Source organism: Biomphalaria glabrata, chromosome 5, assembly GCF_947242115.1.
Source record: "Biomphalaria glabrata chromosome 5, xgBioGlab47.1, whole genome shotgun sequence".
Taxonomy (NCBI): domain Eukaryota; kingdom Metazoa; phylum Mollusca; class Gastropoda; family Planorbidae; genus Biomphalaria; species Biomphalaria glabrata.
In genome coordinates this window covers 50842334-50854778 of record NC_074715.1, presented here as the reverse complement: position 1 = coordinate 50854778, position 12445 = coordinate 50842334, and the positions used below count along the sequence as shown (strand labels likewise).

Genomic DNA, 12445 nt, shown 5'->3' with positions numbered 1-12445 from the left:
CATCATAACAAAGATTTATTAATTCCTGATTGCCCCAGCGATATACACAAGCTGATGGTGCATAGGCCACAACAAATGTTAATTTACTTTTAGGAAACTGCAGTTCACTTGTTTGACCATTATGAATTCTCATGCAAATAAACTTTTTGAAATCATATCCCAGCAAATGTAGGAGTAAGCTGACTCCAATATGAATCTATTTTCTGACATTATTGAACAAAATCTTTTTATGATTGTCTACAGAATGATTTCGCATTTTTCAATTTTTTTTATATTTAATAAATTTGTGACCATCATTTATTTTCTAAAGAGACATAATACTTGAGTGTTAAAATTTTTTTTTTTTAATAAATTTTTAATACATAAAGAATAATTTTCCTTTGTTGTTTGCTTCTAATTTTGTATGGCTGCCTGGTCGTGCGGTGTGCGCGCTGGACTGCGTTAGGATTTATTGATGGTCCCGGGTTCAAACCCTGCCTGCTCCATCCCCCGTCGTCCTGCGGGAGGTTTGGACTAGGAAGTAAACTATAAAAAACATGTAAAACATTTTACAAACAATTTTGAAATGTTTTTTGAAATACATAGCTGAATGGAACTGTTGAACAATAGGAATTTATGATTGTGTTTGAAGCGTGGTCGAGAGGCCAAGTACGCTTCAACTTGGCTTGGCTGTCTACAAAGGGGGCTCGAGGTTTGACACCTGACTGGAGCAGAGTGTGTTTACCTAGCACCTAAAGGCAGCACAGAAAAACCTTCTCCACAAATGAGTTTGGACCACAGTGCTATAAGCATGAAAGTAACGCTATATAAAAGCTATACTTTTTGTTTTTCTGTGTTCAATATACATTTAGTGCTGATCCCAAGTTACAGGCTTATAGGATCAATATTACTATATGTTATAATGGGCTATAGGTCATCTTCTAGGTATTGTCAACTGTTGCAGGATTCAATACGACAACCAACTCATGACTTTCCAAATAATTCCAAGGATGTGATAAATCCTGCATAAACAACTCATTAAAACTATTTGATGTACAATTTATATTCCTTGGACATTTGATTGTCATAAACACACAATTACAATGAGCCACTATTACCACAAAGACTTAATATAATAATAATAATAATCTTTATTATCCGTAAGGAAATTTGTCTTACAATTTGTGCATTACACCAAACAAAAAACATTATAACTATAAGAAACCAAAGTGTACATTCACACCAGACTCACTCATAATTTACTTGTGACAAAGTTTATACCAGATTGTTCTTATTTAATGATTTGATTGCCAGGGGAACAAAAGAATGTTTGTGTCTGTTTGTCTTTGCTATCGGTGTCTTGTATCTCTTTTGTGATGGTAAAATCACAAAATCCTGACACAAAGGGTGATTCTTTATTTCGAGGATCTTGTTAGCTTTTTTTATAGATGTTTGTCTCAAACTGTGATGTTGCTTGTTCAGGCTGTCTTGAGGTCAACTATGGTTGACTGTTGAATTTCAACCAATTACTCTGCAAGCGTTTGGGTGTTATTGTTCGGGTGTATTCCGTGTAGTTGATCAACAATCCAGACAAAACAAACACATCGGTTTTAACTAGTAAAGAGATGTAGTCAACGCTGAAGAACAATATAACATGTATTTATTCCAAGAAAAGGCCACAGTAAAAGTCTCTGTCACTAAACACGTCGTTACCCTAGAAGATTATATCGCTTACTGATTTTCCGGTCTCTAACCCAACATATCCCAAACGTCACTAGTCCCGTTCAATATGCGTCTTCTATGGTGCGTCGCTAAATAACTAAACTATAAATAAGGTGTCTAACAGATTCCTCCCCCCCTTAAAAAAAAAATATGTCAATATTTTTCTACTACTGTCAAGTCTTACAAGGGCATTTGCAATAAAATAAAATCTTGACATCTTCATCTTGGCTTGACAGTTCCTCATGTTCATGTCAATGTTCATAACATTACACTGTTACTTCCAAAATTCCAGAATCATCTTCATTAGTAAACAGTAACAGTTCATCATAGCAATGTGGCATCTCACAAATGATCTCCACTGGCAGTAATCTGACAAAATACAATATTTCAAAAACAATTATAGGCCTATACTTTATTTCCACATTCAATAAGCTTTTCCTTACCACCCTTTTATACGCTTTTGTCCATTTTTCTTTTATACTCACCCTTTTCCATCGACCTAACTCTTGTGAATGATATATGAAATGATTCACAAAAAAAAAAAATAAATCCATAGGCCTACTTACTTTTAAATGCTTAACATCAAATTTACTTATCTCCCTTTTCCATATCATATAAATTGTGCCAATATTTTAACATATATATTACATAATCAATATAATCATAGTTTATTTACAAAATTATTTCATTTCAATGTCATTCTAGATAGTAGATCAGCTACAATATTCACAGATCCACTAGAGGTACCCCATAAGATGGAGACACATCTCTCTCCTATCGTCTGTTCTCTTTTATTAAAAAGTCACTCTAGTTATGTCCCCTATTTATTAATGTCTCGTAATTATACACAAAAGTATTGTACAATCAATTGTACGGTTGTTAGGAAGAGAATAAACCAACAACAATAAGTTCCAGGATCAACATTATTCCTATGCTGCATCTTTCATGTCATTAGGTCACAGGATGATTTGTTAGAGCTACAAAAAACTTTCAGAAGCAACAATCATTTATTTTTCTAGTCGAGCAACATAGAACAACAGTCGTAGGGTAACAGAATGGCCAGGTAACGTACGGTTATGTAAGAAACTAGCTCCTAAATTTTAATTTTTTTCTTTATTTTTAAGTAACAGAATGGCCAGGTAACGTACGGTTATGTAAGAAACTAGCTCCTAAATTTTAATTTTTTTCTTTATTTTTAAGTAACAGAATGGCCAGGTAACGTACGGTTATGTAAGAAACTAGCTCCTAAATTTTAATTTTTTTCTTTATTTTTAAGTAACAGAATGGCCAGGTAACGTACGGTTATGTAAGAAACTAGCTCCTAAATTTTCATTTTTTCTTTATTTTTAAGTAACAGAATGGCCAGGTAACGTACGGTTATGTAAGAAACTAGCTCCTAAATTTTAATTTTTTTCTTTATTTTTAAGTAACAGAATGGCCAGGTAACGTACGGTTATGTAAGAAACTAGCTCCTAAATTTTAATTTTTTTCTTTATTTTTAAGTAACAGAATGGCCAGGTAACGTACGGTTATGTAAGAAACTAGCTCCTAAATTTTAATTTTTTTCTTTATTTTTAAGTAACAGAATGGCCAGGTAACGTACGGTTATGTAAGAAACTAGCTCCTAAATTTTAATTTTTTTCTTTATTTTTAAGTAACAGAATGGCCAGGTAACGTACGGTTATGTAAGAAACTAGCTCCTAAATTTTAATTTTTTTCTTTATTTTTAAGTAACAGAATGGCCAGGTAACGTACGGTTATGTAAGAAACTAGCTCCTAAATTTTCATTTTTTTCTTTATTTTTAAGTAACAGAATGGCCAGGTAACGTACGGTTATGTAAGAAACTAGCTCCTAAATTTTAATTTTTTTCTTTATTTTTAAGTAACAGAATGGCCAGGTAACGTACGGTTATGTAAGAAACTAGCTCCTAAATTTTCATTTTTTCTTTATTTTTAAGTAACAGAATGGCCAGGTAACGTACGGTTATGTAAGAAACTAGCTCCTAAATTTTAATTTTTTTCTTTATTTTTAAGTAACAGAATGGCCAGGTAACGTACGGTTATGTAAGAAACTAGCTCCTAAATTTTAATTTTTTTCTTTATTTTTAAGTAACAGAATGGCCAGGTAACGTACGGTTATGTAAGAAACTAGCTCCTAAATTTTAATTTTTTTCTTTATTTTTAAGTAACAGAATGGCCAGGTAACGTACGGTTATGTAAGAAACTAGCTCCTAAATTTTAATTTTTTTCTTTATTTTTAAGTAACAGAATGGCCAGGTAACGTACGGTTATGTAAGAAACTAGCTCCTAAATTTTAATTTTTTTCTTTATTTTTAAGTAACAGAATGGCCAGGTAACGTACGGTTATGTAAGAAACTAGCTCCTAAATTTTAATTTTTTTCTTTATTTTTAAGTAACAGAATGGCCAGGTAACGTACGGTTATGTAAGAAACTAGCTCCTAAATTTTAATTTTTTTCTTTATTTTTAAGTAACAGAATGGCCAGGTAACGTACGGTTATGTAAGAAACAAGCTCCTAAATTTTCATTTTTTCTTTATTTTTAAGTAACAGAATGGCCAGGTAACGTACGGTTATGTAAGAAACTAGCTCCTAAATTTTAATTTTTTTCTTTATTTTTAAGTAACAGAATGGCCAGGTAACGTACGGTTATGTAAGAAACTAGCTCCTAAATTTTAATTTTTTTCTTTATTTTTAAGTAACAGAATGGCCAGGTAACGTACGGTTATGTAAGAAACTAGCTCCTAAATTTTAATTTTTTTCTTTATTTTTAAGTAACAGAATGGCCAGGTAACGTACGGTTATGTAAGAAACTAGCTCCTAAATTTTAATTTTTTTCTTTATTTTTAAGTAACAGAATGGCCAGGTAACGTACGGTTATGTAAGAAACTAGCTCCTAAATTTTAATTTTTTTCTTTATTTTTAAGTAACAGAATGGCCAGGTAACGTACGGTTATGTAAGAAACTAGCTCCTAAATTTTAATTTTTTTCTTTATTTTTAAGTAACAGAATGGCCAGGTAACGTACGGTTATGTAAGAAACTAGCTCCTAAATTTTAATTTTTTTCTTTATTTTTAAGTAACAGAATGGCCAGGTAACGTACGGTTATGTAAGAAACTAGCTCCTAAATTTTAATTTTTTTCTTTATTTTTAAGTAACAGAATGGCCAGGTAACGTACGGTTATGTAAGAAACTAGCTCCTAAATTTTAATTTTTTTCTTTATTTTTAAGTAACAGAATGGCCAGGTAACGTACGGTTATGTAAGAAACTAGCTCCTAAATTTTAATTTTTTTCTTTATTTTTAAGTAACAGAATGGCCAGGTAACGTACGGTTATGTAAGAAACTAGCTCCTAAATTTTAATTTTTTTCTTTATTTTTAAGTAACAGAATGGCCAGGTAACGTACGGTTATGTAAGAAACTAGCTCCTAAATTTTAATTTTTTTCTTTATTTTTAAGTAACAGAATGGCCAGGTAACGTACGGTTATGTAAGAAACTAGCTCCTAAATTTTAATTTTTTTCTTTATTTTTAAGTAACAGAATGGCCAGGTAACGTACGGTTATGTAAGAAACTAGCTCCTAAATTTTAATTTTTTTCTTTATTTTTAAGTAACAGAATGGCCAGGTAACGTACGGTTATGTAAGAAACTAGCTCCTAAATTTTAATTTTTTTCTTTATTTTTAAGTAACAGAATGGCCAGGTAACGTACGGTTATGTAAGAAACTAGCTCCTAAATTTTAATTTTTTTCTTTATTTTTAAGTAACAGAATGGCCAGGTAACGTACGGTTATGTAAGAAACTAGCTCCTAAATTTTAATTTTTTCTTTATTTTTAAGTAACAGAATGGCCAGGTAACGTACGGTTATGTAAGAAACTAGCTCCTAAATTTTCATTTTTTTCTTTATTTTTAAGTAACAGAATGGCCAGGTAACGTACGGTTATGTAAGAAACTAGCTCCTAAATTTTCATTTTTTCTTTATTTTTAAGTAACAGAATGGCCAGGTAACGTACGGTTATGTAAGAAACTAGCTCCTAAATTTTCATTATTTCTTTATTTTTAAGTAACAGAATGGCCAGGTAACGTACGGTTATGTAAGAAACTAGCTCCTAAATTTTCATTTTTTCTTTATTTTTAAGTAACAGAATGGCCAGGTAACGTACGGTTATGTAAGAAACTATCTCCTAAATTTTCATTTTTTCTTTATTTTTAAGTTTTACAAAATAGTTCGGTACAAAAGGAAATCAAACATTTGGTCAAAACCTTACATAAAAGTGTGTGCTATATGTTGTGCGTCTCAATTAAAGATAACATTTAATCTACTTAGGCACAGGCCGCACAAGAAATATTCACAAAAAAAGCTTTCAATCAAAAGTATACAATGCCTAGATTTTATTTAAAAAAACAAGAAGAAGAAAGTTTAAGTGTTTCCAAGGTATTTCGAGTCACAATTTTTCTCAATTGAAGATAACTGAAAATGAAATAAATTATTTTAAAAAAATTCAAGGGAACAATGTCTAGCTCTATACTACTTCACTTCAACTTTGTCAATAAGATTTTCTTTAGTAATACTTGTCTTAAAGACATTCTTCTTTAGTAATACTTGTCTTAAAGACATTCCGTATGGTGATCTAACAAGGCAGAAGAGCCGCTGGTCGTCCACTTTTAAGGTATACGGATGTATGCAAACGCGACATGAAGCTCTTAAAAATCGACACTAATGGGAAAAAAGTGACTCTGGATAGATCCACATGGAGAGCGAGCATAAAGGAAGAGTCCCGGATTGCTGATAGCATACATAACAGTAGTAGAAAGAAGGGTGAAAATGCAATGCCGCCTGGTCAATGTAGATGCCCAATCTGTGACCGCAGATGTGTATCAAGGATTGGGCTCTCTCGACACCAAAAAAAAAAAAAGAATTGGCACAGAGTAATACTTGACTTAATGCAGATGTTTCCGAAATAAAAGAGGGTAGCATCGCAACAAACGCGATAAGAGTTCTTGTTGCTTGATTTGTAAAGGACTCATCTTTAGTCCCAAGGCACTAGTACTTTTCTTAGATTGTTAAGTTTTCAGACGTGCCGCCCCCCCCCCCCCCCGCACTAGTCCAAATCTGTATGATGAGACGGGATGGCAGGTTCGAACCCATTACCTTCCTGACGACAGGCCGATGCTCAGCTATCTTTGCAAGACTATGGCATATCTATGAAGTAGTTCATGAGGACTTCAATGTTTACTTCATAACAGGATTATATATAGTTTTTTTTTTTTTGTTTGAATGTAAAGAAGTCCACGGAGAATTTGATCTACTGACCTAAGACCTTGACATTAGTTCACACTGGTAGAAACAGACACGTTATTTTATCGCGAATCTACGCCTGGGTCGATGATTAATTCTTATGTAAGGACGACCGTCAGCCTCTTTTATCTCTCTAGGCACAACAAGCATCACCGAGCATCCTTGATTGACTTAATTTATTTCATCCTTCCAGAGGTGACGCGACCGTATACAGCAGACGGGCTGTCGCAAGGTGTGAGTTGAAGCCTAAGGAAGTGTTGCTTTCTGTCTCTCCTTCATTATTGGTTTCTGAATGTTCTCAAAGTTTAAATAGTTGACCATTCAATAGTGACATTCTCCCTTAGAAATTTCGTAATATCATTGCGTTTTATGTTCTGATGGAGCTGGTCTCATTTATAAATCTATCTGTTGTGAAAATATATGAGTCCTTAATGAAATGATGGGAAATCTCATTTCTGGCTAGTAGGCCCTATATATCTGTCTATAGTCAGAACTGTTTATACGTTCTACATTAAATTTGTTTCATCATCATTAAATTTGTTTCATCATCATCAAACTCCATTTGAGTGAGGGCTTGAGAGGCTCAAATCCTCTCTTGCAAAAGCCCTGGACAGAAACCCTGCTGTCTTGCTTAGTGCATACATGTCGCCATACAGGTCGAGAATTTTTGGTTTCCCCAGACCTGTCGAGACGGAGATTTAATTCCGTACACTAGTGCTAATTTATTTCAGCAAGGTCTACAATTTCCCTAGACCACGAAAATTGTTATGAATTATCCAGGAAAACGAACGACTAGGTCTCCGATAGTGTTAGACTTAACACATAGGCGAAGAAGAAGTTTTATATATTTAAAACTTTTATATAGCGGTACTTTCATGCTTATAGCATGCTCAGAGCGCTTTGGTCCAATCTAATTTGTGGACCGGTGGGGGGGAGGGGGTATCTAAGAGTTGGTTTTCCGTGCTGCCTTTAGGCGCTCTGTAAGCACAACTCTGCCCGAGTCGGGTGTCGAACCTCGATCCCCCTTCATAGGTAGCCAAGCCAAGCCATGTTCAAGCGCACTTAGCCTCTCGACCACGCTTATATCAACTCACTCTGTCTGTCTGGTAAAAAGTTTGTACACGTTATTTCTCCCACATCCAATCTCGGATCAAGCTGAAATATTGCAATTATTTCTTTTACCTGACAACTCAAGAAGCAATAAAAAAAATTAACCAATTAGTTAACTATTGGTAATTAATTATTTTGTTTGTTATCTTGAACAGGGGAAAGAAATCGTATTTGAAAGATGTGGTGGTATAAGTTGAATAAATCCCCTTGAGGACTCGAGCCCCGAGTGAACATTTTTTACGATCATTCACAAAGATACCCCCTTCTTCCCTCCCCACCCTTTGACAAGTGATATGACTATATCGCATTGAGAAAGCGAAAGCTAAACAAAAAACAGTAAGCCTAAAAAGATTTCTAATCGCACAGATTTATTATTAAGTAAATTTTACACTCAATTACATGACTAATTTAAAAGAAACATTACAATTACACTTTATATAAGCTTTGTTTTTTTTGTTTAAATTATTTTCATAAAATGTTTTGGTTATTATCGTTGTGCGTTCATTAGAGTTTATTATTGATCTGCAATGACCGAAATCATTGTGTTTCTGGGTACCCCCATGAGCCGTATAAAGAAACTAACATTATATATGTTTCCCACGTACATACTACGTAGCATGTACCAGTAATCCTGGTTACTCTAGCATATGTTATCTTTCTCTCCCTCATTCTATTCAAGTATTTGATGAAAGTAATTGATTGATTTTTTTTGAGTAAACGAACGCCAGCAAGTCAAAACATTGAAAGATAATGCCAACTAAAAGCGTCTTAAAGCTGTCGTTTTATTGTGATCTACAACCGTTCAGCGCCCCGCCCTTTAAGTCTTTCGCAATTCAATATATTATATCAGTACGTGTTGGTGGCAGTTGTTACTTCCCTTTACGTTTTAAATCCGACAGAAGGCTAAGAGAATGCTGCCATGTCTCCCTTCCCCCGAGACTCCATTGTGACTAAAGATAAGACAAGAGATTTGGGTAGACCACTCCAGATTTCTTGTTGAGTTTACTTTTATGAAAGACAAACATTGTTTCGAATTTGTATTGATTTTTCTAGAGAATTAACTCGAGTCAAATGAGAAAAAATATATCCACATCAAAACTAGGTCAACTAAAAGGAAATATAGGCCCCATATTTACCGTACTTTCGACATGCCATTTGCCATGTTTGGTCAAATCTTCTGTACGTAAAATGTTTTACATGTTTTGGATGTTCTTTCAGAGTTGGTTTTTTCTCCACAAGACATACAAAATACAGGCTAACACCGGCCTATGTCTGAAAAGATATATAATTTTTTTTCTCCACAAGACATACAAAATACAGGCTAACACCGGCCTATGTCTGAAAAGAAAATCATTTTTTTTCTCCACAAGACATACAAAATACAGGCTAACACCGGCCTATGTCTGAAAAGAAAATCATTTTTTTTCTCCACAAGACATACAAAATACAGGCTAACACCGGCCTATGTCTGAAAAGAAAATCATTTTTTTTCTCCACAAGACATACAAAATACAGGCTAACACCGGCCTATGTCTGAAAAGAAAATCATTTTTTTTCTCCACAAGACATACAAAATACAGGCTAACACCGGCCTATGTCTGAAAAGAAAATCATTTTTTTTCTCCACAAGACATACAAAATACAGGCTAACACCGGCCTATGTCTGAAAAGAAAATCATTTTTTTTCTCCACAAGACATACAAAATACAGGCTAACACCGGCCTATGTCTGAAAAGAAAATCATTTTTTTTCTTCACAAGACATACAAAATACAGGCTAACACCGGCCTATGTCTGAAAAGAAAATCATTTTTTTTCTCCACAAGACATACAAAATACAGGCTAACACCGGCCTATGTCTGAAAAGATATATCATTTTTTTTCTTCACAAGACATACAAAATACAGGCTAACACCGGCCTATGTCTGAAAAGAAAATCATTTTTTTTCTCCACAAGACATACAAAATACAGGCTAACACCGGCCTATGTCTGAAAAGATATATCATTTTTTTTCTTCACAAGACATACAAAATACAGGCTAACACCGGCCTATGTCTGAAAAGAAAATCATTTTTTTTCTCCACAAGACATACAAAATACAGGCTAACACCGGCCTATGTCTGAAAAGATATGTCATTTTTTTCCCCACAAGACATACAAAATACAGGCTAACACCGGGCCTATGTCTGAAAAGATATATCATTTTTTTTCTCCAAAAGACATACAATAAAGCGACATATAAATATAGTTCGTCCATCGTGGTTCGATGATGACCACTTCTGTCATCAAGAGGGCCGAGGGCTTTGCACTTGGGTTTTGTGCCTCCTCATGTGGCTGGTGAGACCTATGTCAGCCCGGAATGTTCGTCTGCACACTGGGCAGGTTATTCCAGCTGGAGCTAGTGTCTATGGCCTTGCTTTTTTCTCTGACGCTTTTCTTCTGCCAGCGCTGTTCTCTTTTCCTCAGCAATCTGTGCGCCAGTTTTCACATCGCGATGCCATGATGCTCTGTCGTGTCCTTCTGACTTCCAGGTGACTGGGCCAATGCTGAAGGTTTTCAGATGGTGTCCCTAAAGCGTTTTCTTTATCTAACTGTCTGTGTATGGTACTATTATTGTGCTCAGTTTTTTTTTTAACCTGTACCCTTTTTAATGTGGGGAAAAATTACTTAACTTACATTTTATCGTTTATTAATTAAATAGCAAGTTAATGTTATGCAATTCATTACTGGTACATGTGTCCTGAATTAAATAAAGAAATTGCTTTGATAACGAGTTTTATCAACTAGTAATTGAGACAAAATAATGATTATAGTTTAATCGAATATCTGTAGACAGCAAGCTCCAATTAAAAAAAAAAAAGGCTTGTATAAGAATATGAATAATAGCATTAGAAAAATAAAACATATTCTTTTACTCTAATGATTAAAACAAGTAAGCTAAAATAACAGTCACCACAAAAGCACAATTATTCTTCAGCTCGTTATCTCCCCTTTGTTATGAAAACTATATTTAGAATAAAACATGCGGTAACATAGCAACACAATATAGATACATGTACATAATAAAAAGAAAAAAAATCACTCTTCTTGTCAAGGATTAAATAATTTGCTTCGGCGTCATTTAGGGTTTGAGATTATCATTATCTCCCAAGGAGTCTAAAACGAACGGAAAGGGATATTGTGTTCTATTAAGTTTTATTTTATTTATTTATTATATATTTTTTTTAAAAGATTTTAGTCCAGGCTTTCTTAAACAACAAATTTTCTAATTAAAAAAAATTATATGATTAGCGTACGTCTCATCTGAACATATTCACATGTAATGTTGCTTCAAAAAAGAAGATTACGTCGTACGCGTATGCAAGTGTTAATGTAGTTGTGTCTAGCATGTCCAAATTCATAAAAAATAACGAGCCGGATATGACCCGCGGCCTGCGGGCATTAGTTTGGCTATTACTGATCTACTGGATTGTATTTAGATTCATGTCAAACATGGAGAATGTTCCCTTCACATTTGTTTTTAAAAATTTGCCACGAAAAGAAAAGTAGAGTTGGAAATGGGTTTACCCGTTCAGCTAACATATTCATATCCAATATAAAATACTGTGAAAACGGGTTTACCCGATTCGTTAAAAAGTTTCGTTCTATAATAGAGATACAATTAGGTACTTATTTTCTATTTTTTAGGACCCTCCGATTGTGGGAGGGACATTAAACATACACTGCGGTGTTCGCCACGATCTAAGGAACATTTATGCTAAGTTTTATTAAGATAGGTCAAACGGTTTTGATTTTTATTCCGGACATACATATAAACGTACATACGCCTTACATTCTGCTGTATATTATAGATAACATTGTGTTACAATATTTTAGCTCAGAATAGACTCATATATAGAATAATCGTGAGCATATTTGTTTTGTTTATCTCTTTCAATACCAGAATGGGGTAAAGTCCATCTCTTTCAATAAAAGAAGATTTCTAACAAACTGACCGAATTGTGACTTGACCACCTCTCGACCTATGTCCTCCAGTTTTCTGAGCACAATACGATAACATTGTGACCCATTTCACAAAGTTCCTTGCAAGGGCGTTAACTCTCAATCTTTCCCAGAACCTCTCTTTTCTAAAAGATATATTTAGCATTGTGCCAGGCAATCAATGTCTGTTTACCGCCACCCAAAACAACAGCACCCCAAGACACGACCGATAACTCCAGTGGTCGCTAGATAAACGGCCCCTAAATCTCAAGTCAAAAGACCAATTAGGTTTTAACAAGTATTTTTTTTTCTCTTGCCAAATCTGTGTGAGAGTGT

At 34.1% G+C, this 12445-nt stretch overlaps 1 protein-coding gene across 1 annotated transcript in view; it reads right to left on the bottom strand.

The window, feature by feature from the left end:
- Positions 1–12445, bottom strand: part of LOC106067993 (2-iminobutanoate/2-iminopropanoate deaminase-like) — a 434175-nt gene that overhangs the window by 68794 nt on the left and 352936 nt on the right. The gene's annotated exons all lie outside the window — the stretch shown is intronic.